Source organism: Rutidosis leptorrhynchoides, chromosome 3, assembly GCF_046630445.1.
Source record: "Rutidosis leptorrhynchoides isolate AG116_Rl617_1_P2 chromosome 3, CSIRO_AGI_Rlap_v1, whole genome shotgun sequence".
NCBI classification, from domain to species: Eukaryota; Viridiplantae; Streptophyta; class Magnoliopsida; order Asterales; family Asteraceae; genus Rutidosis; species Rutidosis leptorrhynchoides.
In genome coordinates this window covers 6,463,502-6,476,407 of record NC_092335.1, presented here as the reverse complement: position 1 = coordinate 6,476,407, position 12,906 = coordinate 6,463,502, and positions in this window count along the sequence as shown.

Here is a 12,906-nt window from a genome sequence, read left to right as displayed (position 1 = left end):
ATATGAATGATTTTTATCTCTATGTATGGGATGTATATTGAAATATGAAATCTTGTGGTCTATTATTATGATTTGATAATATATAGGTTAAACCTATAACTCACCAACTTTTTTGTTGACGTTTTAAGCATGTTTATTCTCAGGTGATTATTAAGAGCTTCCGCTGTTGCATACTAAAATAAGGACAAGATTTGGAGTCCATGCTTGTATGATATTATGTAAAAACTGCATTCAAGAAACTTATTTTTGATGTAATATATTCTTATTGTAAACCATTATGTAATAGTCGTGTGTAAACGGTATATTTTAGATTATCATTATTTGATAATCTACGTAATGCTTTTTAAACCTTTATAGATAAAATAAAGGTTATGGTTGTTTTAAAAATGAATGCAGTCTTTGAAAAATGTCTCATATAGAGGTCAAAACCTCGCGACGAAATCAATTAATAAGGAACGTTTATAATCAATATGAACGGGACATTTCACTACAAACTTGAAAGTAAACTAACTAATCAAGATCTTAAGTTGTAGAACATAGTTCTTAGTTTGATCTTGAAGATCCAAGACCCAAAAGTCTAGATCTTAAGTTATTAAGTTAAATCCTAAGTAATAACACTTGAATCTTTACTTTAATGAAACCATAAGCTATAAGACTTAGATTTTCATCTTGTAAAGTGTATGTAAGCTTTCAAGCTTTTGTTTATGACAAAATAAGTAGACCATAAGCTATGGAAACTTAGATCTTTCATAAGTATGTGAAGTTGTAATTAGAAAGTTAAACTTCCATGTTCTTGAACTTATAAGTTAACTTTAGTTCAAGAAAAATGAGATCAATGTTAACTAGTAACACTTGACCAACAACAACATGAATCACGAAATTAAAGTGCAAGGAAATGAAGTAATAAAATAAATAAACAAGTAACTAGTTCATGGTTGTTCATACTTTAAAGATTCAAGCCAAGGTCTTGATCTTTAAGGAAGTAAACTTTTAAGTTTACAACATGAACTTCAAGTATGGTTATTACAACTCATGAACTTTAATCTTTTAAAAACATTAAGTGTAGAACATAAACTAGAAAGTTTTGTTCTTGTATGTTCTTGAATAAACAAGATAATATGAAGAACAAACAAAAGAGTTTGATTCTTAACAACATGTAAGTAAACAACAACAAAGAACAAGTAAGTAATTAAACAACAATAAACAACAAGTAATGATGATGATTATGTGTTTTATGTTTCGGTTTTGACAAAGAAAAGAAGAAGAGAAAACCTTGAAAGAAACTCACAAATTTTAGAGAAAACTTGAGAGGAAATGAGAGAAAAGTGCAAGTATTTTTTGTGTGTGTGAAGTGAATGAAGACTAGTGAAAGAGTAATACAAAAAAAAGATTTTTGAACTCCTCTAAAGGCCTTCAAGACCGACAATTTGCTCAAGGGTAAATGGGAAAGGATTAGTCCACTAGTTCTTTCATGTATTTTGGCTCAAAAGTTGGTCATATGGGGTGTTTGCATGGGAACATGGTGTAAGTAACTTGTAACTAGATTCCATGCACTAATCCATCTAGTTTTATCTTAAAAGTAATACTTACATGAGTGATGGGATAATAAGTCCATTAAGGTGAGTAGAGTGGGCTTCTAAGTCCACTAACACTAATGAAAGCCCAAGTTCAAGTGATTATCAATTTAAATCCAACAAAGCCCAAGTAATTAACTAGTAACTTTAGTTAATTAAAAATGATTAATAAAAGTCAATCATGAATGTAAATAATATCTGAAAATATTATTCGTGAAATGTTCGTGTGTCACAAAGACGTGTCGGGCAATTAAAATTCAATCATGGTAACAAGTAAATGTATAACAATACATTCATTTAATCACAAGTATTAATAATAATAATTATTAATTAAACGTTGGGAAAATCAGGGTCGTTACACTTAGCAGGACATAGCCAGGTATAACATAGTTTAACAGTTGGTACTTGTGTCTAAATTGTAAATAGTAAAAGTAGCATGTGTCTCACCCCAAAAAGTTAAATAAGTTGTGCACAATATAAAGTGGGGCTATGAAGTTCACCTTAGTAAGTAGGAGAGAGTTTGTTATTCCTCGGAATAGAAGAGTTGGATGAATGTGAGCAGAAAGTCAACCTAATGACATTTATAAATAGTTAAATGTTTTGCCCAAGTTTAAGTTAAGTATGCAAGTGTAGTTTGTTTTACTAAATTCCCATTTTTAGTAAGTTTTCACTTTTAGTAAGTTAGTGTTGAACACTAGTGAGTTGTCCTTAATAAGTCTATCACTTATTAAGTGTGCAAGGGAGTGTATGATCACCATAGTCGGGTTTGACATTGTGCACCATACCCAAACATCTATTCCACCGCCGAGTCACCAGAATGATCTATTGTTACCGGTTGGCCCAGGATTTCTTGACCAAAATCTAAGTTTGGCATTCGAAATCTACAAGCGTCCCATAGTGGTTCCAAGGATCACCCTAGGCTTTAAGTAGCATTGACGTTCGAGTAATCCTCACGTTATCGTGAATGATTATTGTAATCGTGGTCAAAATATATGTATTATAATATAAGTAGTATATTATATGTGTTAGTAATAGCGTAAGCGTTAAGTAGTAGTATAAGTGTATAAGTAGTAGTATAAGTAGTATTAAGATTTTAATTAATTAGAGTAGTTAAGTTTTAATAATAAATAAGTGATTAGGGTTTAAGTAATAAATGTTTAATTGTATTAAAGTATTATTAGGTTTAGGGTTTAGTAAAGTAATGATTAAGTAATGATTATTAGGGTTTAATAAATTAGGGTTAGGTTAATTAGGGTTTTAAGTATTTAATATGTATATATGTATATGTATCGTGTATATGTATATATATATAGTTTTTATTTTTTATATATATGTGTCGATGTATATATATAGTATATATATATATATATTTTTCTTTTACATATATGTATGGTGTATCTATATTTAGTATGTATATATCTTGTTACCTTTTTAAACACTAACAAAATCTTTAACAAATCTCCAGGGTTTTGAAAATCTAACAAAAATCTTTTTTTTTTTAAATTTTGGCCATATATATATATATATATATATATATATATATATATATATATATATATATATATATATATATATATATACATATATATGCATGCATGTACCTATATATAGTATGTATATATTTTGTTACCACCTTTAAACATTAACATAATCTTGGTTAATCTTTAGGGTTTTTAAGATCTAACATTTTTTTAAAAATATGTATGTATATGTCGTGTATGTATATGTATACATATGTTAGATTTATTTTTACAACATAATCATGAATGATTAAGATCAAGAACAAGACATGAATCAAAACAAGAATTGAATGAGCAAATTAAATAGTTAGGTTTATAGTTTTTATACCTTGAAGATGGATGAAGATTAACAAGATAAGATGAAGATGACTTGAAGATGAAGATCAAAAGAACTTTGTAAATCAAGAACACCTTGAAGATCACGAAGAACACGATGAAAATCTCTTGAAGATTACTTGAAGATTACTTGAAGATGGTGGTGGTGTGGTGGTGGTTTCTTGGCCGAATTCCAAGAGAGGGAGAGAGGGAGAGAGGGAGAGATTGATTTTGGGAGAGGATTATTAGAATGATTTGGTACATGAAAGGGATTAGCCTAGGTCTCTATTTATAGGTGAGGTTAGAAAGATCTATAATTAGGGTTTAGTTAGGAGTACGTAGGGAACAAGTTAGGGTTTAATGAGGAGGTGATGGTGGCCGATTTTGGGAGGGCAAAAGGGTAATTTTACCCCTTAAATTTTCGGCCAAAGGGTTTAGGGTTAGGGTTGGAAATTTTTCATTTTAGTCCTTTTACTTTTGTTTGGTTAAAATGGCTCCTTTATATGTTTTATAATTCTTATTACTTAACAATTATTGATTAAAGTTTAATTATTAAGTTGTAATTATATTGTTTGGGCATTTAATATTGGAAACATATAGAATGGAAAAATGAGGGTCGTTATAGTACCTCCCCGTTATTGGAAACTTCGTCCCGAAGTTTTAGGTAGACTCCTCGGATGCATCAACGTTTGAGAAGAGATGGGGATATTTCCGTATCATTTGGTCTTTGCGTTCCCAGTTATATTCGGGGCCTCTATGCGAATTCCAACGGACTTTAACGATAGGTATGTTGATTTTACGCGTTTGTTTGACCTGTCCTTCCATGATTTCTATAGGTTCTTCAACGAAGTGCATTTGCTCATCAGTGCGGATATCATCCAAAGGAATAACAAGTGTGTCATCAATAAGACACCTTTTTAGATTCGAGACATGAAACACATCATGTACTTGGCTAAGTTCAGTTGGTAGTTCTAATCGGTACGCCACGGGACTGACTCTTTGAGTGATCGTGAAAGGTCCAACATATCATGGACTGAGTTTACTTCGTTTACCGAAGCGGACAACGCCTTTCCAAGGGGATACTTTCAACATGACTTTATCTCCAACTTGGAATTCTATATCCTTTCGCTTTCTATCGGCATAGCTCTTTTGTCGGCTGTGGGCAGTTTCTAATCGTTGCTTAATCTGGATGATCTTTTCGGTAGTTTCATGGATAATTTCAGGACCAGTTAAATGTTTGTCCTTGAGTTCATCCCAACACAAAGGGGATCTACATTTTCGGCCGTATAAAGCTTCAAAAGGCGCAGCTTTAATGCTAGAGTGATAACTGTTGTTATAGGAAAATTCAGCTAGAGGTAGATGTCTATCCCAACCTTTGCCGAAATCGATTGCACAAGCACATAGCATATCATTCATGGTTTAAATGGTTCGTTCACTTTGACCATCAGTTTGTGGATGATAGGCTGTACTCATGTCGAGTTGAGTTCCGAGAGCAGATTGCAAAGTTTTCTAGAATCTAGAGATGAATCGATTGTCGCGATCAAAAATAATTGAGATAGGAACTCCATGACGTGAGACAATCTCTTTAATATAAAGCTGTGATAATTTCTCCATCTTCGGTTTCCTTGATCGGTAAGAAATGTGCAGATTTAGTAAGACGATCAACTATGACCCAAATAGTATCGTTACCGTTTGAAGTTTTAGGCAACTTAGTAACGAAATCCATAGTGATACATTCCCACTTCCACTGCGGGATATCTGGTTGTGTCAACAGACCAAAAGGCTTTTGATGTTCAGCCTTGACTTTCAAACAAGTGAGACACTTACTAACATAAGTAGCAATGTCGGCTTTCATGTTAGGCCACCAGTAGAATTCCTTCACATCGTGATACATCTTACTGGAACCGGGATGAATAGAGTACCTAATCTTATGTGCTTCATCCAAGACTAGTTCACGGAGATTACCGAAGCGAGGAAGCCAAATTATGTTGCCAAAGTATCATGTACCATTAGCTTTCACTTGGAGTTGGTTCTCGAAACCGATAGGTCCTTCACCTTCGATAAGTGTTGGTTTAATAGCTTCCAGTTGAGCTTTACAGATTGGTGATATAAGATTCGATTTGATTTTCAGGTTTAAAGTACGAACACGCTTAACATCGTCTTTTCGACTAAGGGCATCGGCAACCACATTTGCCTTGCCAAGATGATATTTCAGCTCTCAGTGATAATCGTTCAATAACTCAAGCCATCAGCTTTGCCTCATATTCAGCTGTTTCTGATCAAAAATGTGTCGAAGACTTTTATGGTCAGTGTACACCGTAAACTTGGTACCATATAGATAATGTCTCTATATCTTTAATGCAAATACCACGGCACCTAACTCAAGGTCATGTGTGGTATAGTTTATTTCATGTTTCTTCAACTGTCTAGATGCATAGGCAATAACCTTTTCACGTTGCATTAAAACACAACCAAAGCCTTGCTTTGAGGCATCACAGTAAACAACAAATTCGTTAGTACCTTCAGGTAAAGAGAGAATCGGGGCTGTGGTCAATTTATCCTTCAGAATCTTGAAAGCAGATTCCTGTTCTTCGGACAACTCAAACTTCTTCCCTTTGTGAGTTAACTTCGTAAGGGGTTTAGCAAGGAGAGAAAAATCTTTTATGAATCTTCGATAATAACTGGCAAGTCCCAAAAATTGACGAATATGCTTCGCAGTCCTTGGTATCTCCCAGTTTTGAATAGCAGTAATCTTAGCTGGATCGACATGTATTCCGTTACTATCAACAACATGTCCGAGGAATTGTACAGTTTTGAGCCAAAACTCGCACTTTGAAAACTTGCGTAGAGTTATTCCTTTTGTAAGAGTTCAAGAATCATGCAAAAATGATGCTCATGTTCTTTCTCACTCTTTGAGTAGATTAAGATGTCATCAATGAATACAATGACAAATTTGTCGAGATATGGTTTGCAGACTCGATTCATAAGATCCATGAACACGGCAAGAGAATTAGTTAAGCCAAAAGGCATAACACAAAATTCATAGTGCCCATAACGAGTACGAAAACCAGTCTTAGGAATATCGGATTCCTTGACCCTAAGTTGGTGATGACCGGAGCTCAGATCAATCTTTGAATAAACACTTGACCCTTGAAGTTGGTCAAATAGATCATCAATACGAGGTAATGGGTAGCGGTTCTTGATAGTAAGCTTGTTGAGTTCGCGATAATCAATACACATCCTTAGCGTACCATCTTTCTTTTTAACGAATAGAATAGGAGCTCCTCATGGGGACGAGCTTGGACGAATGAAACCTTTATCCAATAGTTCTTGGAGTTGGTTGGAAAGTTCCTTCATTTCGGAAGGTGCTAAACGGTATGGTGCTTTAGCAACAGGAGCAGCACCAGGAGATAAATCAATATGAAATTCGACTTGTCGAGGAGGTAGAAGACCAGGAAGATCTTCAAAAAATACATCGGGATAATCTCTATCCATCAGCACATCATCAATAAGCTTTTCCTTTGGTTCGACTATATTAACATGGGCTAATATCGTGGGATAACCTTTCATAAGGTATTTACGGGTTTTGATGCAAGAAATGATGTTGAGCTTGGAACCACTCTTGTCGCCTTGAATGACTAGAGTCTCTCCATTTCCCAACGGAATGTTAATGGTCTTATCAAAACACAAGATTGCAGCATGTAATGGACGTAACCAATCCATCCCAACTACGACATCAAAACTTCCTAGCTCGACCGGCAAAAGATCTATCTTAAATTCTTGGTCGGCTAGTTTCAGATTACAATTTTTATAGATTTTATCGACTTTCATGATCTTTCTATTGGCTACTTCTACTAATCGTTTAGTTTCTAAGGATTGAGGCTTTTTAGTGAATAAGGTGCAAAATTCACTAGACACGTAACTCTTATCGGCACCCGTATCGAATAAAATATTTGCGTAACAATTATTGACAAGATACGTACCCGTGATGACCTCATCTTCCTCTCGGGCTTCAGCAACAGTAATAACAAATGCACGCCCCTTTGCAGCAGTAGTATTGGCTCCAGTAGCGGGAGTATCTTTCTTCTTAGGGCAATTTGGACTAATGTGTCCCTTTTTCCCACAAGTGTAATAAGTAGGAGGAGCTTTGGCAGGAACCACAGCTTTATCCTTCGGAGGAGTCTTACAAGTTTTAGCTACATGTCCCACTTTCTTACACAAAGAACAAGTAGCAGTGCACCGCCCTGGGTGGTGCCTTTTACAACGAACACAAAAAGGATAGGTACCTTTATAATTCGTCCTTGTACTATCCGTAGGCTTCTTACTAACATTTTGAGTCAAACCTTGAGATGGTTCAAATTTCCTCTTACCTTCACTACTCTTAGTATCAATTTGCTTACTAGCCAAAGCTCTTCTTCTTTTGGCCATCATCAGATTTTGAGCCATGAGGATCACAGCATCAAGGGTAACCTTCTCAGCAGCGATAACATTTCCCTGTACATCCTCAGGGAGACCTTCAACATACCTTTCGATCTTTCTCGGCTCGGTAGTAAACATCTCGGGGCACAAGGTAGAAAGCTCCAGAAAATGGTTGGTGTAGTTTTCAATATCGGTACCCTTAACTTTGAGTTCCCAGAACTCAGCTTCAAGCTTTTGAACGTGACTTCTAGGACAAAACTTGTTAACCATCATGATTTTAAGTTCATCTCATGGTGTTGAATTAGCATTATCAATTCCCACGGACTTAGCATGAGTGGTCTACCAAGTCATAGCATTGCCAGCTAATGAACTAGTGACATATTTAACTTGGTCATTATCCCCGCAGTTGCAGACATGGAAGATGGACTCTAGTTTCTCGAACCATCGGACTAGTTCTACGGCCTCTTCACTTCCCTTGAAAGTGGGAGGGTTGTAGTTCATAAAGTCCTTGTAAGAATAAGGTTTCGGTTGATTGTTAGCATGATTAGGTTGGACATTGCCTTGGGAGGCATCAAGTAACTGTTGAAATTGCTCAGTGGTCAACACAATGTTGTTAACGGTAGGTGTAGCTGGACGAACCATGATGTCACTACATAAAAGTGAACATAAGTTTGGTAAGTTGACAAGTTATAAGTTTGAGCAATTACAAGTATGAATAAAATAAAGTATTGATATCATATGATATAAATGAAACACTTTATATTATTAGGAACGAGGCATTAAATAAGCCTTTATTATACGAGTTGGAAATAGGAAATAGTTTAGGCAAAGCCTTTACATAGATAAGAAATTGGAAAAATAAACTAGGAAATATTAAGATTGAAGTAGTCTTCATATTTCTTCTTCTCGTCCTCAACCTTCTTCATAAACTTCTCAACTTTCTCATTCTTCACCTTTTGTTTCTCAGATAGGAACTCGAGATTATCATAGAGATTAGTAACCCTACTATTGACTACATTGCATTTGTAGTCTCTTAGAGCAAGTTGGTGTTTCACACGATTTTCCTCCACCTTCAATCTAGAGTCGACATTTTCTTTCAAATGAGCGAGAGATTGCTTCCCCCATCGGACACTTCTTTCACTTTCATACTTCACCAACTTTATCTCTTTCTTTAACTCAGCATTTTCCTCCAAAAGTTTCTTGATCACTAGGTCTTTTCCATCTATTCGAGCCTCGACCCTTGCAACATGGCGAAGCAAACCATCAAGGTTCTTCTCGGTAGTTGTTCGCAGATTCATGATTTCACACATGGCGTTATGGTTATCGTAAGAAGGAGATCGAGCTCTTTTCTTAGACGGGCCATCTTCTTTAAAATCAGCAGGGCGTTTCCCCTTGTCTTCAGTTCTCAGGGTTGGGTAGTATTCGGGAGACTTAGGTAAAGTATCCGGACTATAGTTTGGTGAGGGAGGACCACCAAAGCCATAAGGTAGGCTTTGGACTGGTCTTTCAGTGGAAGAGTATTCAGTACCTACTTCGATGGTAGGTTTAAAGCGAGCCATTTCTTCAGATGATTTGAAGAGAGTCATTTTGTTTGGTTGATTAACGCTTGAGCTTGACATCCTAGCATTAGTAAAGAGACTTTGATTAGCATTTTAAGCCAAGATTATCAAAGTAAGGTTGTTAAGATTATAAGACAATCCTAAGTGCTTTAAGTCTAAGGCAAAAAAGGTTATAGTTTCCTCGATTGCTAAGGCACCATAGCTAGCAAGTAAGGCATAAATAAAGATGCAATCCTGGTTCTCTATAACAGCCTGGTTATGCTCTGATACCAATCTATCATACCCCCAGTTAGGGCCTGGGTGAAATGTGACTTAATATTAAATAAACCAACATATTATAATACGAGAACAATACTATATGATAAAAACAAACTTTATTGAGTACGCAGTGGAAAATGAAATGTCGTTACAAGAATTGAAATTACAATAAAGTAAATGTTTCAAATGCAAGAATAATAAATGCGATAGTTCTTGATCCTAAGTCCAAGTAGCATCACATAAGCAGTAGGTAAGTAAACTTGATCAATCAACACCTGAGACAAAACATGCTAAAGTGTCAACCAAAAATGGTTGAGTGAAATCATAGGTTTAACAAATATGTTTGACCGTTGTTTTAGACCACAAGTTTTTTGTTTATAAAGTTGATCTTGCAGATCAAAAAGTTATGCCAGTTTGTGATATTTAGACTAAACGTTTAAACTTTGCCCCAATGACAAGTTGTTCTGTCCTTGTCGGTTTAATTTCAATATTAAGTAATACAAAGACTTAGTTAAATGTATCGGGGACGTTACTCCCGATAGGCCTACCCCCAATAATTAAGAATGCATTTAACGAGCAATTAAAAATATCACTGTAGGGACTTAGCAGGACATAGCCAGGTATAACATAGTTTAACAGTTGGTACTTGTGTCTAAATTGTAACGAGCAATTACATATATGTATGGTGTATCTATATTTAGTATGTATATATCTTGTTACCTTTTTAAACACTAACAAAATCTTTAACAAATCTCTAGGGTTTTGAAAATCTAACAAAAATCTTTTTTTTAAAAAATTTCAGCCATATATATATATATATATATACATATATATATATATATATATATATATATATATATATATATATATATATATATATATATATATATATATATATATACTTTTTTTTACATATACTTGCATGCATGTACCTATATATAGTATGTATATATTTTGATACCACCTTTAAACATTAACATAATCTTGGTTAATCTTTAAGGTTTTTAAGATCTAATTTTTTTTTAAATATGTATGTATATGTCGTGTATGTATATGTATACATATGTTAGATTTATTTTTACAACATAATCATGAATGATTAAGATCAAGAACAAGACATGAATCAAAACAAGAATTGAATGAGCAAATTAAATAGTTAAGTTTATAGTTTTTATACCTTGAAGATGGATGAAGATTAACAAGATAAGATGAAGATGACTTGAAGATGAAGATCAAAAGCACTTTGTAAATCAAGAACACCTTGAAGATCACGAAGAACGTGAAGAACGCGATGAAAATCTCTTGAAGATTACTTGAAGATTACTTGAAGATGGTGGTGGTGTGGTGGTGGTTTCTTGGCCGAATTCCAAGAGAGGGAGAGAGGGAGAGATTGATTTTTGAGAGAGGATTATTAGAATGATTTGGTACATGAAAAGCATTAGCCTAAGTCTCTATTTATAGGTGAGGTTAGAAAGATCTAGAATTAGGGTTTAGTTAGGAGTACTTAGGGAACAAGTTAGGGTTTAATGAGGAGGTGATGGCGGCCGATTATGGGAGGGCAAAAGGGTAATTTTACCCCTTAAATTTTTGGCCAAAGGGTTTAGGGTTAGGGTTGGAACTTTTTCGTTTTAGTCCTTGTACTTTTGTTTGGTTAAAATGGCTTCTTTAATGTTCTAGTTTAATTGTTTTAAATGCTACAAGTTATTGAGTATTACATTTTGTTCACGAAAGTTAATTATATTATTATTTACATCTTTTATTAACTTGTCAATTATTGCACAAAGTTAATTAATATGTTTTATAATTCTTATTACTTAACAATTATTGATTAACGTTTAATTATTAAGTTGTAATTATATTGTTTGGGCATTTAATATTGGAAAAATATAGAATGGAAAAATGAGGGTCGTTATAGGTTTCCGGTTCAATTAGAATTAGATAAGGGGCGAACTTGGACTCCACTCGGTGCCCAATTTGTGATGATAAATTCGAATCGGCCGAGAACATTCTCTTTACGTGTAAATTTGCAATGGATCGTATTTTCAAGTGGTGGAAGATTGATCTTTCCCCGAATATAACCTTACATGAATTACTCGAGTGTTCGAGTCATATTTTCTCTTTTACTTTTGATAAAACTTGTTGCAATCTGTTATTTGCATTTCTTGATACTTAATTGACAAACAGGAATGCTATCGTGTTTAGTAAGATCAAACATGGAACTGCTATATTGACAAATGAGATTCAACTGGAAAGATTCGATTTAGTGTCAAATCGACTGAGAAATGGCAGTTTTGATTGGGGTTTCATGGCTCAATTCCCCGCTTGGCGTAGTCGGCCCGAGGTCTGACAGAAGTGGAATAGGCTAACTTGCTGCTTCTTTTGATCTCTTCGTTAATGGTTGTTAGGTCTCTAATCGGTCTTGTAATTTTTCTTTTATACGAATCTGCATATGGTCTGTGTATGATCTCAGGTATAGGGTCTAAATATGTGGGTTATGTAGGCTTTGTGGTTATATGCTCAACACTACTTACACGGCCCCCAACTTGTTTCAAGTGAGATTCTCATGCCAGTTCACACTCAAGATCTATGCAGGATTTTGTGGTACATAATGTAATAACTCAGGCATATTGTAATGTTATCTTAATCAATAAAATTCTTCTTTGCTTTAAAAAAAAAATACTACCAAACATGTTCTAACTTTTTTATTATGGGATCCTAGACTCCTATAACAATTATTTTTTAAGTTCCCAATAGATTTCAAAGCTGTTCTAGAAGATTTCACTCGATTGACACCAATGGTTAATAAACACGTGATATTATGTTCTTCCGTCAAATACTATAGTCGGAATTGGCTAATTTTCTAACTGCTACTAGCACCACTCGTATCGCTCTTGCCCCTGACCATAACTTAGACCCACTTTTGTACAGTAGTAGCTAGCTTCATGAACCTCCGTCAATTTTTTTAATAGTAACCGTAGGTCCAATATTTAGTATAGTTGTTGTAGCAATCGGGCTCTCGGATCAACATATGGTGCAGTTCTTTGTAATATCTTGTAACATTTCGTTTTATTTTGATAAAACACAATTTCACTTTTCAAAAAAAATACTTTTTTTTCAAAACTGAATATATATATATATATATATATATATATATATATATATATATATATATATATATATATATATATATATATTCACCATAAAGGATGAATAACCCTCAAACATGTTGTTACTTGAATTTGAATATTTAGAACCCATATT